Below are 14,165 nucleotides of genomic sequence, written 5' to 3'. Positions count from 1 at the left end.
CCCAAGTTTGTCCAACCTCCCGTTATAGCTCATACCCTCTAATCCAGGCATCATCCTGGCAAACCTCTTCTGCACCTTTTCCAAAGCCTCCACATCCCTCCTGTAATGGGGAAACCATAATTTTACACAATACTCCAAGTGTGGCCTAACAGAAGTTTTATATAGCTGAAACATAACTTCCTTACCCTTATACTCAATGTTCTGAGCAATGAAGGCAAGTATACCATACGCCTTCTTCACCACCCTATCTAATTATGTAGCCACTTTCAAAGAGCTATGGACTTGGACCCCAAGATCCCTCTGCACATCACTGCTGTTAAGGGTCTTGCCATTATGTTGTGAAGATGCAGTCGCAACCCCAGCAAACTGTACCCTGAACTGTTTTAACTAAATTGAGGTCCACAACCTTGCACATAAGAGTTGATGCGTAATAAGTTTTATTGTGATTTAAGCCAGGTGTCTATACTGTTCCCTGAGAAAACACCACACTTCACAACACTTGGGTCTGGACTTGCAATCCTTCCCCATTCCCTTGGATTTGATAAAAGAGGACATTGGACAACAGCAACCCTTGTCTTCACCTGCATGAGCTCAGCCAGGCTCACGTGCACACCACTCAACAGAGACTCAGTGTAAAGGTCAGGGACAGGGATTAAAGTCTACTCCAAAGCAATGTTCAAACTTCATGACCCTTCCTGCCAACTCCACTGCAATCTTCCACCACCAAAGGGCAGCATGAGGGTGGACAGTTATCAGTGCCATCAGTGAACAGTTAATGTTGTGGATTGAGTGCCTGTTGCCTTGAAAGGTCACCTTAGGTTCTTCTATAAACTAAGTTATCACATGTCATGCACTGTGCTGCAGAATGACCTTGATAGTGAGGATAATTCATTGCATGCATTACTTTTTTTACCTTTAGTCAACGTTTGCAATTGACCTTGGGCTTGTTGGGGAGGTGAACTCAAGGTGATTATTTCTGGATAAGTGTGACGACCCTGATCTTTCCCATTCCACAACAGTAGTGTTCTCGTGCTGAAGGAACAGCAGTGTTGGCTGTTGTACCTTTAGTCAGCACAGGCGTTCAGGTTGCAGAGTGGAAGGAAATCCATGTTGTTATGAGGGATGTGTGACCTGATCTTCCAGCATCTCATGTAAACAGACAGCAAGCTACTAGCTGCTAGTGTTTTCAGCCTTTCAAATGCAGGGAGGGACACAGTGCAGACATGGAGAAAGTGTGAATTACGTTATAATGGGCCTGTCCACACGTTGCTGAAGACCTCCTAAGACTGTCATCAACAATGCCTTGAGATTGAGTGGGACCAAGTAGCAGAGTCAATGGCCATGATTCCAACACATAGCATGTGGTTTCAATGCCCAGAGGTGCAGGTTAATCATGGAACATTGAGCAGTACAGCCCTTCAGACAATGTCTGTGCCAACCATAATGTTAATTTAAACTGCACGTCTGCCTGCACATGATCTGTATCCTTCCATTCCCTGCCTGTTCATGTGCTTGTCTAAATGTCTCTTAATCGTTGCTGTCATATCTGCTTCCACCATGTCCCCTGGTAGCATGTTCCAGGTACATACCACTCTGTGCAAAAAACTTGCCTCATACATCTCCTTTTAGCTTTCCCCCTCTCACCTTAAAGCTATGCCCTCTATTATTTGAGATTTCCACTCTGGGAAAAAAACTGTCAGTCTACCCTATCAATGCCTCTCATAATTTTATAAACTTCTGTCAGGATTCCGTCTCAGCCTCTGACGCTCCAGAGGAAACAATCCAAGTTTGTCCAACCTCTCCTTATAGCTAAAACTCTCCAGGCAACATTCTGGTGAACATCTTCTGCACCCTCTCCAAAGTATCCACATCCTTTCTGCAATGTAGTGACCACAATCCTCCAAGTGTGGCCTCTCTAAGGTTTTATACAATAGCAATATGACTTGCTGAATTTTATACTCGATGCCCCAACCAGTGAAGGCAAGTATGCCACATGCCTTCTTTACCACCCTATCTACTGCTGTTGCCACTTTCAGGGAACCATGGACCTGCATCTCAAGGTCCCGCTGTACATCAATGCTTCCAAGGGCCCTGCCATTTATTATCACCCTGGGGGCTCGGATGGTGTAGTGATATAACAAGTGCATCATTTTTCATATTAGGCCTTCCGCTATGTCTGAGGATGACTTACTTCCACTCCAGTTTTGTGGATTTTGAGCTGGGTGATGAGGTAAATGTGGAACCACAGAGTGTTCCACAGATGGTTGATGGGGTGGCCATTGGTTAATTTGTGCGATGATCCACCCTTTCCATTGCTGAGGCAAGGCTTCTGTGTGCTCCTGATCCATGGTCTCAAGGTTCTCAAAGCTGTCCTGCATGATTCACCTCCACTTTGAGTGATCATGAGTCAGAGATTGAATAATCCTTCAGTGACAACCAGGGTCCTCCAATCTTCAGGATATCATTTATATTCAATGTCAGCTATGGTGCTCAGGGGTCTGAGGGGAAGGACGCTGTGGGTAAAGTGAGAACAAAAGAGAGGGGAGAATAATCCAAGGGTCCAACACCCAGATGATTATAAAATAGTTCAATGGATTTCTACGGATATTTAACTGCAGCAACCTCACCAGGTACTCAGATGGCCCCTGTACATGAAGCTAATAGTGGTGAAAGAAAGTGTTGTAATTATGAAACAGTCTTCATGACCACAGGACTTCTCAAAGTGTTTGCAGGCAATTAAGTCCTTTGGCTTTTGAACTGTGCTCACTGATGCTAAAGGGTGGAAGAGCGGTATAGAGAGTAGAGCCATTGCCTCACAGCTCAAGACAGCTGGGTTCAATCCTGACCTCAGGAGCTGTCTGCATGGAGTTTGCACATTCTCCCTGTGACCATCTGGGTTTCTTCCAGGTGCTCTGATTTCCTCCACACATCCCAATGCTGTCCACTGCAAGCTGCCCCTAGTGTGTAAGTGGGTGGCAGAATCTGGGGAGAGTGGATGAGAACGTAGGGGGAATAAAAAATGGGATTAATATAGGATGAGTGTAAATGAGTGGTTGATGGTTGGCACAGACTTGTCGGGCCAAAGGACCTGTTTTCATGCTGCATCACTCTATGACTCTATGACTATGGGAAACCCACCAGCAAATATACACGTTGCAACAACAATGGTACAACCCCCAGAGAAATGGCCTAGCAATTCCATAGCACAGCACAATTGTCACATGTACCGAGATACAGTGAGAAATTACTTTAGCAAGTCATCCACCTGCCACACATCATTGAGTTTCTCTTAAAGTTGACCTTTGGAAAACTGAAATCAGGGACTTAACCCAAGCCGTGGATGAATGGAGTGCACGGAATGAGAATAGAAGAACGTGTGAAGGAATAGCTTTCACTGGGATGACTGCATAGGCCTCATTCCATTCTGCTAGTCCTTGGGCCTTGTGAACTTTCAAATTTCCCACCAGCAGGCCCATGATAGAAGCATTTATTGGCTTGTTCCACATGATGAACAATGTGTCGTTCAGGTGCCAAGGAATGGGCTAATCTGCTTCGGTGATGTTGGTTGAGGAATGTAATTGCTCCAATTAATCTGATGGGAATGTGGGAGAATAAAAAATGGGATTAGCGTAATCCATGTGAGTAGGTGCCTGATGATCAGCACAGGGTGGGCCCAAGGGCCTGCTTCCATGTTGTGTGACTCAATGACTCCATGGGACATCCCGCTTTCATATCGGGCTCTTCAGTTATGGGAGGTGTCTCACGGATTTACGAAACTGAGGTCCATAGCATTAACTTGGATTTGATAATGGCAACTTGCACAAGTTCACCCAGACTCAACAGAGTCATAGAGTAACACGGCACAGAAAGAAGTTGGGCCCTTCAACCCAACTGGACCATGCCAACCAAGATTCCCATCTAAGCTGGTCCCATTTGCTTACATTTGGCCCATATACATTGAAACTTTGCATGTACCATCACCAGGCTTAAGAACAGCTTCTACCCCACTGCGATAAGACTATTGAATGGTTCCCTTATACGATGAGATGCACTCTGACCTCATGATCTACCTTGTTGTGACCTTGCACCTTATTGCACTGCACTTTCTCTGTAGCTGTGACACTTTACTCTGTACTCTTATTGTTTTTACCTGTACTACATCAATGCACTCTGTACTAACTCAATGTAACTGCACTGTGTAATGAATTGACCTGTACGATTGGTATGCAAGACAAGTTTTTCACTGTAGCTCGGTACAAGTGACAATAATAAACCAATACCGATACCTGTCCAGGTGTCTTTTATATGTTGTTATTGTACCTGCCTCAACCACCTCCTCTGACAGCTCATTCCGTGTACTCACCACCCTCTGTGTGAATAAAATACCTCTCAGGTCCCTTTTAAATCTTTCCCCTCTCACCTTAAACATGTGCCCTCTAGTTTTTGATCCCCTAATGTATGCGTTCACCCTATCTATGCCCCTAATGATTTTATACACCTCTGTGAAGTCACTGCTCAGTCTTCTATGCTCTAAGGAGTAAGGTCCTAGCCTGCCTAACCTCTCCCTGTAGCCCTGTCCCTCGAGTCCTGGCAACATGCTTCTCAATCTTCTTCCACTCTTTCCATCTTAATGACGGCTCTCCTATAGCAAGATGACCAAACCTGTACTCCGTGCGGTCTCACCAGAGTCATGTACAACTGCAACATAACATCCCAACTCCTATACTCAATGCCCTGACTCAGTGTGAAGGTCAGGGAGAGGGGTTAAAGTCCACTGCAATGGGATCGGAGCGGAATAGCCCTACCGTTCCCGAACCTTGGATTGTTTAAATGCCTGGTCTTTTGGGGGAATAGGGTGTCCCCTGGTTGGGGTTGGGACTCATGTCTGTTACACCTGATGTGATTGAATCATGGAATTGATAAGACACAGAAGGAAGTCAACAGGGACCATTGTGTCTATGTTGGCTGTTTCTAGAGCAATATAGTCAGTGTCATTTCTCCATTATTTCCCTGTAGTCCTGCTAAGTGTTTCCCCCTGATGCTATCATCCTAATCCACGATGGTCACTGGACAACAAGAACTTGGTCAATCCGCCATGGGTGAGTTTGTGTCTTTGCTTTGTGGGCCCAGGAGTAGCTGGAGTACTACCTGCACTTGTGACCTGAGTTCCCTTGGAAACACACTCCCTTCCCTGCACTCCAACGCACCAGAGGCCTTTGCAACCAGACTTCTCCCACAGCCTTCCATTGGTTGATTGACAACTTGGATTAGGAAGCATCTTAGCTAGCAGAGCCGGCAACTCCTTAATCCACTTTCCTTCCTCCAGCTGGATCTCCTGAGCATTTATCTCCTCTCTCTCAGCATGAGTCAATGCAACCAGCTTCGCAGGCAAGGACTTCAAATCAGATCCTCCTTGCCCCATAGTTGAGTGCCACACTATCCGATACACACAGCTTAATTTTCTGATAAATCCCCTTTTCTTTAAGTGAGATATGCATTTGTCTATTTTTGATGAGAGTCTCCGCTGTTGGGATTGGAAACTTTCAGCTCAGGCACTCAGTGTTTGCAAGAAGCATTCTTTCGGGCAAGTCACAGCAGGGTTCAATGGAGAGTGAAGTTTTCGTTGTTCGATCCCTGAGACCTGGCTCAGCACCAGTCCTGGAAGAGTGCCCCCTCCTGCATCAGTGTGGCATTTGTCCGTCTCCCACTCCAGCTCGGCTTCTCTGAGAGACACTGTCAGATCTGTGCTGGGTTTGAGCTGTGGACCTCTGCCCAGTGTCTGACTCATTCAGCCTCACAGAGCTGGCACAGAGACCTTCATCCATCACTTGGCTGCAGTCAAACCCAATTCCAGGGGTGAAGGAGCCACTTGCTCATCCATAATTTACCCAGGTCCCCTCATCTCTATGTTCTGGAATATTCTAGAAATAACACAACTTTTTTGCTTCTTTTAAACCCACCCTTTCTCCATGCATATTAAGGCTTGAATATTTTGCAGAAAATAAATTTTTCAATGGCACAGCTTGCTGTATTTTTAGGGCTGATGGGATGGAATTGGCTCGGTTTTATACAGATGAATGGTATATTAGCATGGTGCATCATCACACTACCTTTAGAACATGGACTGTCAGTGTAATTAATGTAATTATATCTTTGTTATATGTGTGTTTGTTTGAGCCTGTGTGTGTGTGGAAGAGGTTACCAGACGTATAAAGGAAATTATTCAAGGATGTGCTCAAAGCTGCCTTGAGGAAGTTGGAACATCCCCACTGACTCCTTGGGATCTCAGGCCTCTGACTACTTGCAGTGGAGAAGGAGCATTTGGGATGGTATTGAGAACCTCGAGGCCATGCATAGGGAGCACACAGGGATCCTGTAAATGTAGTGGAAGGGGTGCACCATCTCATAAGCTCCCCCGCTACCTGCCACCTCCTGCCCCATCTGTGGAAGAGTCCACGGTCCCTTCATTGGCCTCATCAACCACCTCAGATCCCACAAAACCACAGTGGAAGTAATTCCTTCTCGATTCTGAAGGACTGGCGGAGAAGAGGAAGAGTGTGTGTGTGTGTGTGTGTGTGTGTGTGTGTGTGTGTGTGTGTGCGCGCGCAAGCGAGTGTGTTTTATGTGCATGTGTCTGTTCATGTGTGTTTTATGTGTGTGTGTGTTTTGTGTGTGTGTGAGATTGTGTGTGTGTACATGTGCATATATGAAATTGAGTCTGTGTGTATGAAATTGAGTCTCTGTGTGTGTAAGAGAATGTGTGCATGTATGTGTAGGAGATTGAATCTGACTGTGTGTGTGTTTGTGTGTGTGTGTGTGTGTGTGTGTGTGTGTGTGTATAAGTGTTTTTCTTACTGGAAAGAGAGGGAGGTTAAATGTCAGGTGCTAGTAACACATTGTTGTGATGCAGTGACAAGTTTCCATGGAGGCCACATCATCATTTTGAGTGTTTGCCAAGAGCATTTGAATAATGATATTGTCACTTTAATTTGCTCACAATACTTTCTTCGACACAGCCAGCAATTCCCAACCGCTCCCATTCTCCAATCTGCCTGAAACTGATTGTTTGTAACTTAGCATATGTTTCTTGTGAGATTGGAGAAGTTCAGTTTCCCTTCTTTCCAGGATGGACCTCGACCTCGCACCAAGTCTGTTTGCAAAGAGAACTGATCAACAACAAACAGAACCTTAAATGGCAGTCGGGTCTGAGATTTAACCCTGAGGTGCGAGACAGCTAATCTTTGTACAGCTGCATGGATCTCATATGTTCGCTCTACTTCAATGTTACCACTCCTAAAATAAACCTTCATGACTTTGTCCCTCCAAAGCTTAATTACAACATTATCACTGGGTTTACCAGCTCAACGTTAAATTCTCACACTCCCAGACCGATTTTTTTCCCAAACCCCCACAATGAGCAGGCTCATAACAATGTTCCACCCTTCTTTCCAGTTATCACCCAGGAACCTGATCAGTTTGCATTGAATTTCTTAATGCAATTAGTTCATATATACCAGAACTTCTGTGACCAACACCTGCTCCTTCCTTTCCTTCAGGAAATGCCTTACCCACCTTCAGAGCCTTCTTCAGCTGTTTTCTTTAGCTGCGTCTGCATTACTGAATTGTATTTCCATCCAACACGTTACCTCAAGTCTCTCAACTGATTACTGCCATCCAACTCCGTCACACGTGATGCTAGATTCAGAGAAAGAAACTACTATGCAGCAAAATTCTATGCAATTTAAATAGCACAATTAAAATCCATTACACATCCCAAAGTACTTTACAATCAATGGCGGCTTTTAGTGTAGTAATAACAGCAGCCAATTTGCATACAGAAAAGGAGAAAAAAGACCAATGAGATAACGTATAGACATTAAGCTGTCGTTTTATTCATTTGCATGATCTGTATGTTGCTGGCAAGGCTGGTGTTTATTGTCTATCTCTAACTGGACTGAGGGGGCATTTAGGAGCCAATTATGCCATTGGGTCTAGAGTCACATATAGATCAAAACAGGTAAGGGTGGCTGATTTTTACCTGAATTTAAACTGCCCTGCTGCTGTGGTGGGACTTGAGCATGTCTCTGCATCAATAGTCCAGAAGTCTAACTGCCATTTCAGTTACTGACCCACCACCCTACCGTTGCATGTTTTAAGTGGAAGAATTATCCACATCAAATCTTTCACTTTCTCCCTCGAGGGAGAATACACAACCTGTGCTGTGGAACCACTGACTGAGCTATACACTCAGGTAGACGTGTCTGGAGCAGAGGTTGGGCCAAGAGCTTTGAGCCAAGACAAAGATCGCTGTAGTCATGCTTTCAGCGTGACCCACAACTGCTTCACCATCTTCTGCTCAGAGCATCCTCCAATCACCGGAATCTAACTTGGAACATTTTGTTTTGCGAAGGGTTCATCGGAATCTTGAACGGACCTTTCACGTGCTAAAAGATGAACTCTTGATCTCCCAATCTACCTCGTCGTGGCCCTGGCACTTTATTTGCCTACCTGCACTGCACTTTCTCTGTTGATGTAACACTATATTCTGCATTCTGTTTTCCTTTTAACTGCGTCGATGTATTTGTGTATGGAATGATCTGTCTGGATAGCATGCAAAGTTTTACACGGTATTTCAGTGCATGTTACAATAAATTAGAACATTCAATGCTGAAGGAAAACTATTTCTTATGAGTTTTTTTATATTTTGAGCAGAATTCCATGAAAATCAACATTTCACATTTGTAAAGCTCCTGCCCTTACTATTGGTTTATTAAGTTTATATGTGTCTATATGTCCACAGAAGTTTATGCTGTGAGACGCCACACAATACTTAGACAATAGATTTTGATTTACACTTCAAAGCTACTTAGTTTTTACTTCTCCTGATTTATTTGACTTCTGCAAACCAGAAATAAAACAATGGTGACTGATGAATTTGCATCCATGTCAACTTTATTCATCCCCCGCCTAGACGGCCCCTTTAAGAGGGGAGGGGGAGGGGCCGTCGCTTTAAGAGGGAGCGGGGGGGGGGGAAATCTGCCGTCACGTGACGCCAGCTTCTCTTTCCCGCGCCCGCCGCACGCTGCATCGCGCGCTGACGTCAGGAGGGCGCGCTCCGTGACGTCACGACGCCGTAGTTTTGAATGACATCACCCCCTCAGTGGCTGGTAATACTGAGGGTGAGGAGACAGAGGGAGCAGGGAGCAGGGAGAGTCTGCAAGCAGCACACACAATCACACTGGGATTACACTGCGCTGCAAAAAAGGATTATTCACCAGGAAAATGTAAAAGAAAAGCAGAAACATCTTGCCAGGTAAATGCCTGATTCTCTCTTTCTTTCCCATTGCAATGCACTGATTTGTGTGAGGATTTTGAACAGGAGGGGATTTAAATCCCTTTGTATCCCCGCTGTGATGGGTTTCTTGCACTTGGTTTCTTGCAAGGGGTTTTTTGTGTGTTGCAGCGAGTGGGAGAGGAGACTGCATTGCCCAGCTCTTGAAATGCTCCGTTTGAATCGGAATTGTACCAAAGGAGCTCTTGCTGGTTCACTTTGGCTGAAGAAAGACCTTGCACAGAAGCGGGGAGCTTTGTCGTTAGAGGACTCCAGAGGTTGGGCAGATGTGGCGACTCAGGGTTCCTGTGTGTGCAGGGATGGAGGGGGAGAGAGAGAGAGAGAGAGAGGGAGGGAGAGGAGCAACTGGGCAGGTTGTGAGCGAGGGGTTGAGACGGACACGGTCGCTGCACCTGAACCGGTGCGAGTTGTGAGGATGGAAAGGGACGGGATCTTGGACTGGGCAGATGAACTCCTGTGGAGCACTTCGCTGATGGACCTGGAGATGGTGGGAAAGGGAAGGACCCTTTCCATTGGTGGAGTAGGGTGAATGGTCCTTCGAATTCTCGCCCCGGAGCACTTTGCCCAGAGAAAGAAAATTCACAGACTGATGTTCCAACACTGACCGGTTCGGGAGAGTCAGTATTCATAAAAATGTTCACTTGGTTTACCTTAGGTTGATTTTGATTAATTATTTGTTAACTATTGACCTGTTTGTTAACATTTACCTTGCAGTGCTTTGGCAAAGATGCATAAATATTTTAGATGCAGGAACGGGCAGGTTTACCTACAGCCGCACAACTTGACTCTTTGGTCCTACGTTAGCTACTGATGGACTGCAGATTGGTAGATACTGGAGGGACGGAGTTTTTTTCTGAGACCGGGAGGTGCTGAGAGTGAATGGATGGAGATAATTTTTACATGAGAGAGGGGGGCTGCAGGATATCTTTTTATTCCAACAAAAAAAAAGCTGGAGCGATCCGGTAGAAATTCTCCCCATTGAGATGTATGTGGGGTCAGAATCGCCCAGCTGATGGATTAACCTGACTGCTTGCAACTCGGGCAAGCTTCATATTTGAGGAAAGAATTGAGAGCAGATCAAATGTACACATGGATGGCTTGCTCAAAACACAGCGAAAGCCATCACTTCCTTTTAGTTCTGGCCGAAGGCGAGTTGTCTTAGACGGAAGAGATGAGGTGTTATTTGATCTTTCCCAGTGCAACCGAACCTTCTACTGTTTTCTGGCGCAAAAAATAGACTAGAAGAATCGCCTCCTCTGACCTTTTATAAAGGATCAATGAGCTGTTTTTTTACTCTCATTGGCGAAAGACTGATCGAGGAATAGCACCACTTAAATAGATGTATTTGTTTTCATTGTGTATAGCGGTATTAATAAGCCATAAAAGAGGTTTATCAATAACAACTCTCCACTGTTAAAAAAATTATCGAAGATTAAAGTCTCTTTTCCTGAAAGATGTTTTAATGCTAAAGTCGGCCTGCAAATTATTGGAGAAATTTGATTAACATTGATTTTCCCTCTTCCTCAAATCACAGCGCTATGAAAATGAGCAATGGTTTGGCATTCATTATTGCAACTGTGATGCTGGAGACTTCAATATACTGCTTCCGCCTCGTCCCCTCTCCTCCCCACCTCACCACCCACCCCCTACTGACCTGGGTGCGCCTGCCTAATCCGTTCCTACAGACAATGGTTAACCCCGCATGTCCTGACATTCTGTCCGCAACTTTTTCCTTGATCTTCATGAATTGTCTTCAGAAACGCAAGTGTGTGCGGGCAGAAGAAATGCCCAGAGCTCAGTGCTAACATTTCATCGATATACGGACACACACACACACACACACACACACACACACACACACACACACGTTCACACGCACTCAGCCATTCACACACACACACATTCACAGATATATACGCACACACCAGTACATACACACACAGATGTTCACACACACACAGATGTACACACACACACACACACACACACACATGTTCACACGCACCCAGTTAGTTATTCACACACACACATACAAACACAGGCACACACACAGTCAAACAACTACAACGCAATTAATCCGTGGAATTTCCAAGCCAAAGAAAATTATCTTTTGGAACAGTGGAGCTGTTAGAATGTGTTCCTAGAGATTTAACCCTAGTTTCTATGTGCTGGGAACAAACGGTGTTCCGTTATGTTCGTGACAGTCACTTGTAAACAGTAATTTCGGGTAACCATGATTGATCAGATAGCGTGTCTCGGTGTGTTTTTCCTCAGGGATGAAGTCATTAATTATTTAAATTGATTGTTGAAGTAGAATTTTCATTGCCCTCCTATTTTGTTGGCGTTCCTCCGCCGTTCATCGGGAGTAAAGCGGGCTCCATCTCAGCATCCGAGCGAACTTTTCACACAGCATTGGCGGCTTGTGATCCAGGTGTGGCCGCCGGGCAGATGTTGTGACCGAGTGGAGACCTGCTGCGAGTGCCTGGCCCAGGTGGACTGTCCATGGCTCAGGGAGAGCCCGGCTGTGTTGTCGGGCGGTGGGAGAGGGCGGACTCTGTGACAAACACCACCACCCCTCCACCCACCCAACCTCCACTACGGACCCCCACTCCTTCCTCATTTGCCCTCTGGCCTGTTGCCGGTGACGTTCTGTCCTGCTGGTGATAATCTAAACCAAAAATTGGCTCCAAAGCCAAAACTATCCCAATTTTGAGGGGCGTCCCACGTCTCAGGTCGAGCGAGTGCTCTAACCCCTGGGACTGATTTATTGCTGTGCATTGGATCGAGACTGCGCTACCCTCCCGATGGATGTTAACAATCCCAAGCCCCGTTCAGGTGGACCCTCGCCGGTGTCCTGGGCAAGATTCATTCCGCAGGCAATACCAGAGCAGGTTGAGGATTCGCTGTGTGTGGGATCTTTCTGCCCATCTTGCAGCAGCGGCCGACACACACAGACACAGTCGTTGGGGTGAGGTCCGTGTGTGAGCGGCGATATCAGTGGGTCGCAAGCCAAGTGTTTTTTGTTACATATAAACCCCCCACCGATAAATAGACACACCGCAATTTATCCCCATTGACCCCGAGAGACACAGGGTTGAAATTCTCCCGTCTCTGCCTTCGGGGGGTGGGGGACCCCCCCCCCCCCCAAATACCTGCCTCGTTTTGCTCAGTTTTTCTTCCCAACTGTGCATCCCGTGTAAACACTCGAGTTGTGGCTGCTCACGGTGCCCGCAGGGCCGGTGCTAACGCAGCCCCTGGTCGCCACTGCCCCTAAAGATGACGGTGGGTGTGGAACCAGTGGGTGCCCAGGGTGACGGTGGGTGTGGAACCAGTGGGTGCCCAGGGTGACAGTGGGTGGGTGTGGAACCAGTGGATGCCCAGGGTGACAGTGGGTGGGTGTGGAACCAGTGGGTGCCCAGGGTGATGGTGGGTATGGAGTCAGTAGGTGCCCAGGGTGCCCTGGGTATATGTGGAACCAGTGGGTGCCCAGGGTGAGTCACACCATTACACCCAGTACAGAATCAACAGGTGATGGGCAAGGTGACAGTGGAAGGGAAGGGGCAGTGTGAGGGGTGGTGGGTATGTTGCCAGGTGACTGCTCACACCCTGCTGGTGTCTAGTGACTTGTGAACTGACTCTGCCTGCAGATGTTCTCTGGAAGAACATCAACAACACTCTGTGGCATGCACAGAAGTCTCTGGAGAAGGCGAGGTCTGGGGTTCCCATCACTCCTAGGGAACAACTTACAGAGAGTGTGTGTGTGTGTGTGTGTGTGTGTGTGTACGTACATGTGTATGCATGTGTGCATGTGTGTGTTTGAGACAGCAGTAACAGGAGCTGAGCTGACAGCCCTCATGTTCAGGATAAATCACAGGGCCGGGCTGTGGACTTGGTGGGACTTTGGACTGAGATTGCTCTGTCACTATGGTGAGTTCCAAGTCGGCAGCGACTCAGTGCCAGAGACTGAAATGAAGGCTTTAGGATGACTTGTGCCGTCGCAGAGCTTATTTAGTTCAGACACTGCTAAATCCGGAATGCCAACTAATCTGCTGCTCCCACCCCTGCCACAGTAGGCACTAGACCTGCAGCCTGCCCACACCTCAGTCTGGCTCCTGTGCTGGGGCTCTCTCAAGGACAGAATCCTGCTGCTGCCCTGATGGAAGTTCTTTCCCAGTGCTTCCCATATGTCCAACCTTACAGCCAAGGCACAGAGGTGCATGGGGAGCAGCAGAGTTGGAAGGAGTTATCTCCCTCAATCTAGACGGGGATGCATTGAGGCAGATTCAGGCTGAGAGTGGTGCAGAGAAACAGAGAGAGAGAGGCTGAGCACAAGCCCGGGAGTGGGACACAGGCTGGAAGGCATGGCTGCTGAAGGTTGTCTTGCTCGCCCGAGAGCAATAATTTGTGGGATCTCTTTCTGATCATAAATCATCATTTCAAACCTGCAGAAGGGGTTTGATAGGCTGCAGTGCTGGGCACTGCCACCGGGTGTCTCTCACAGTCTGAGAATGCAGTTCCCAGCTGCAGTGACCTGGTCCTGTGAAGCACAGAGATGACAGGAGCCCTTCTGCTCACGTGTGTTTGGCTCTGTTGCAGCACTCCCTGCCTTCCGAGTCCAAAACCTATCCGTTCGAATCCGGCACATTGCCTCGCTTGATCTTTCAGGTGCAGGATTCAGGCACTTTAAGAAGGACCTACCAATAAGCAGTTAAAGATCTCGAGGCATTTTGTGAGGAAGGACAGGCTGTCCGAGCTGCAGCTGAGGTCGACACCTGGTCGCTCGTTGACTTGCCGCTGTTGGGATCTTTCTGAG

At 46.9% G+C, this 14,165-nt stretch overlaps 1 protein-coding gene across 1 annotated transcript in view; it reads left to right on the top strand.

The window, feature by feature from the left end:
* The first annotated feature begins 9,206 nt into the window (after window positions 1-9,206).
* LOC127582347 (receptor-type tyrosine-protein phosphatase delta-like) overlaps window positions 9,207-14,165 on the top strand; it is a 439,637-nt gene continuing 434,678 nt past the window's right edge. The window contains exon 1 of the mRNA XM_052037503.1: window positions 9,207-9,313. The gene's annotated coding sequence lies outside the window, so the exon portion shown is untranslated. The remainder of the gene's footprint in view (window positions 9,314-14,165) is intronic.

The sequence above is a fragment of the Pristis pectinata genome, chromosome 24 (assembly GCF_009764475.1).
Source record: "Pristis pectinata isolate sPriPec2 chromosome 24, sPriPec2.1.pri, whole genome shotgun sequence".
NCBI lineage: Eukaryota > Metazoa > Chordata > Chondrichthyes > Rhinopristiformes > Pristidae > Pristis > Pristis pectinata.
Note: the sequence above shows the minus strand (reverse complement) of the source record. Positions and strands in the feature narration are given on the sequence as shown.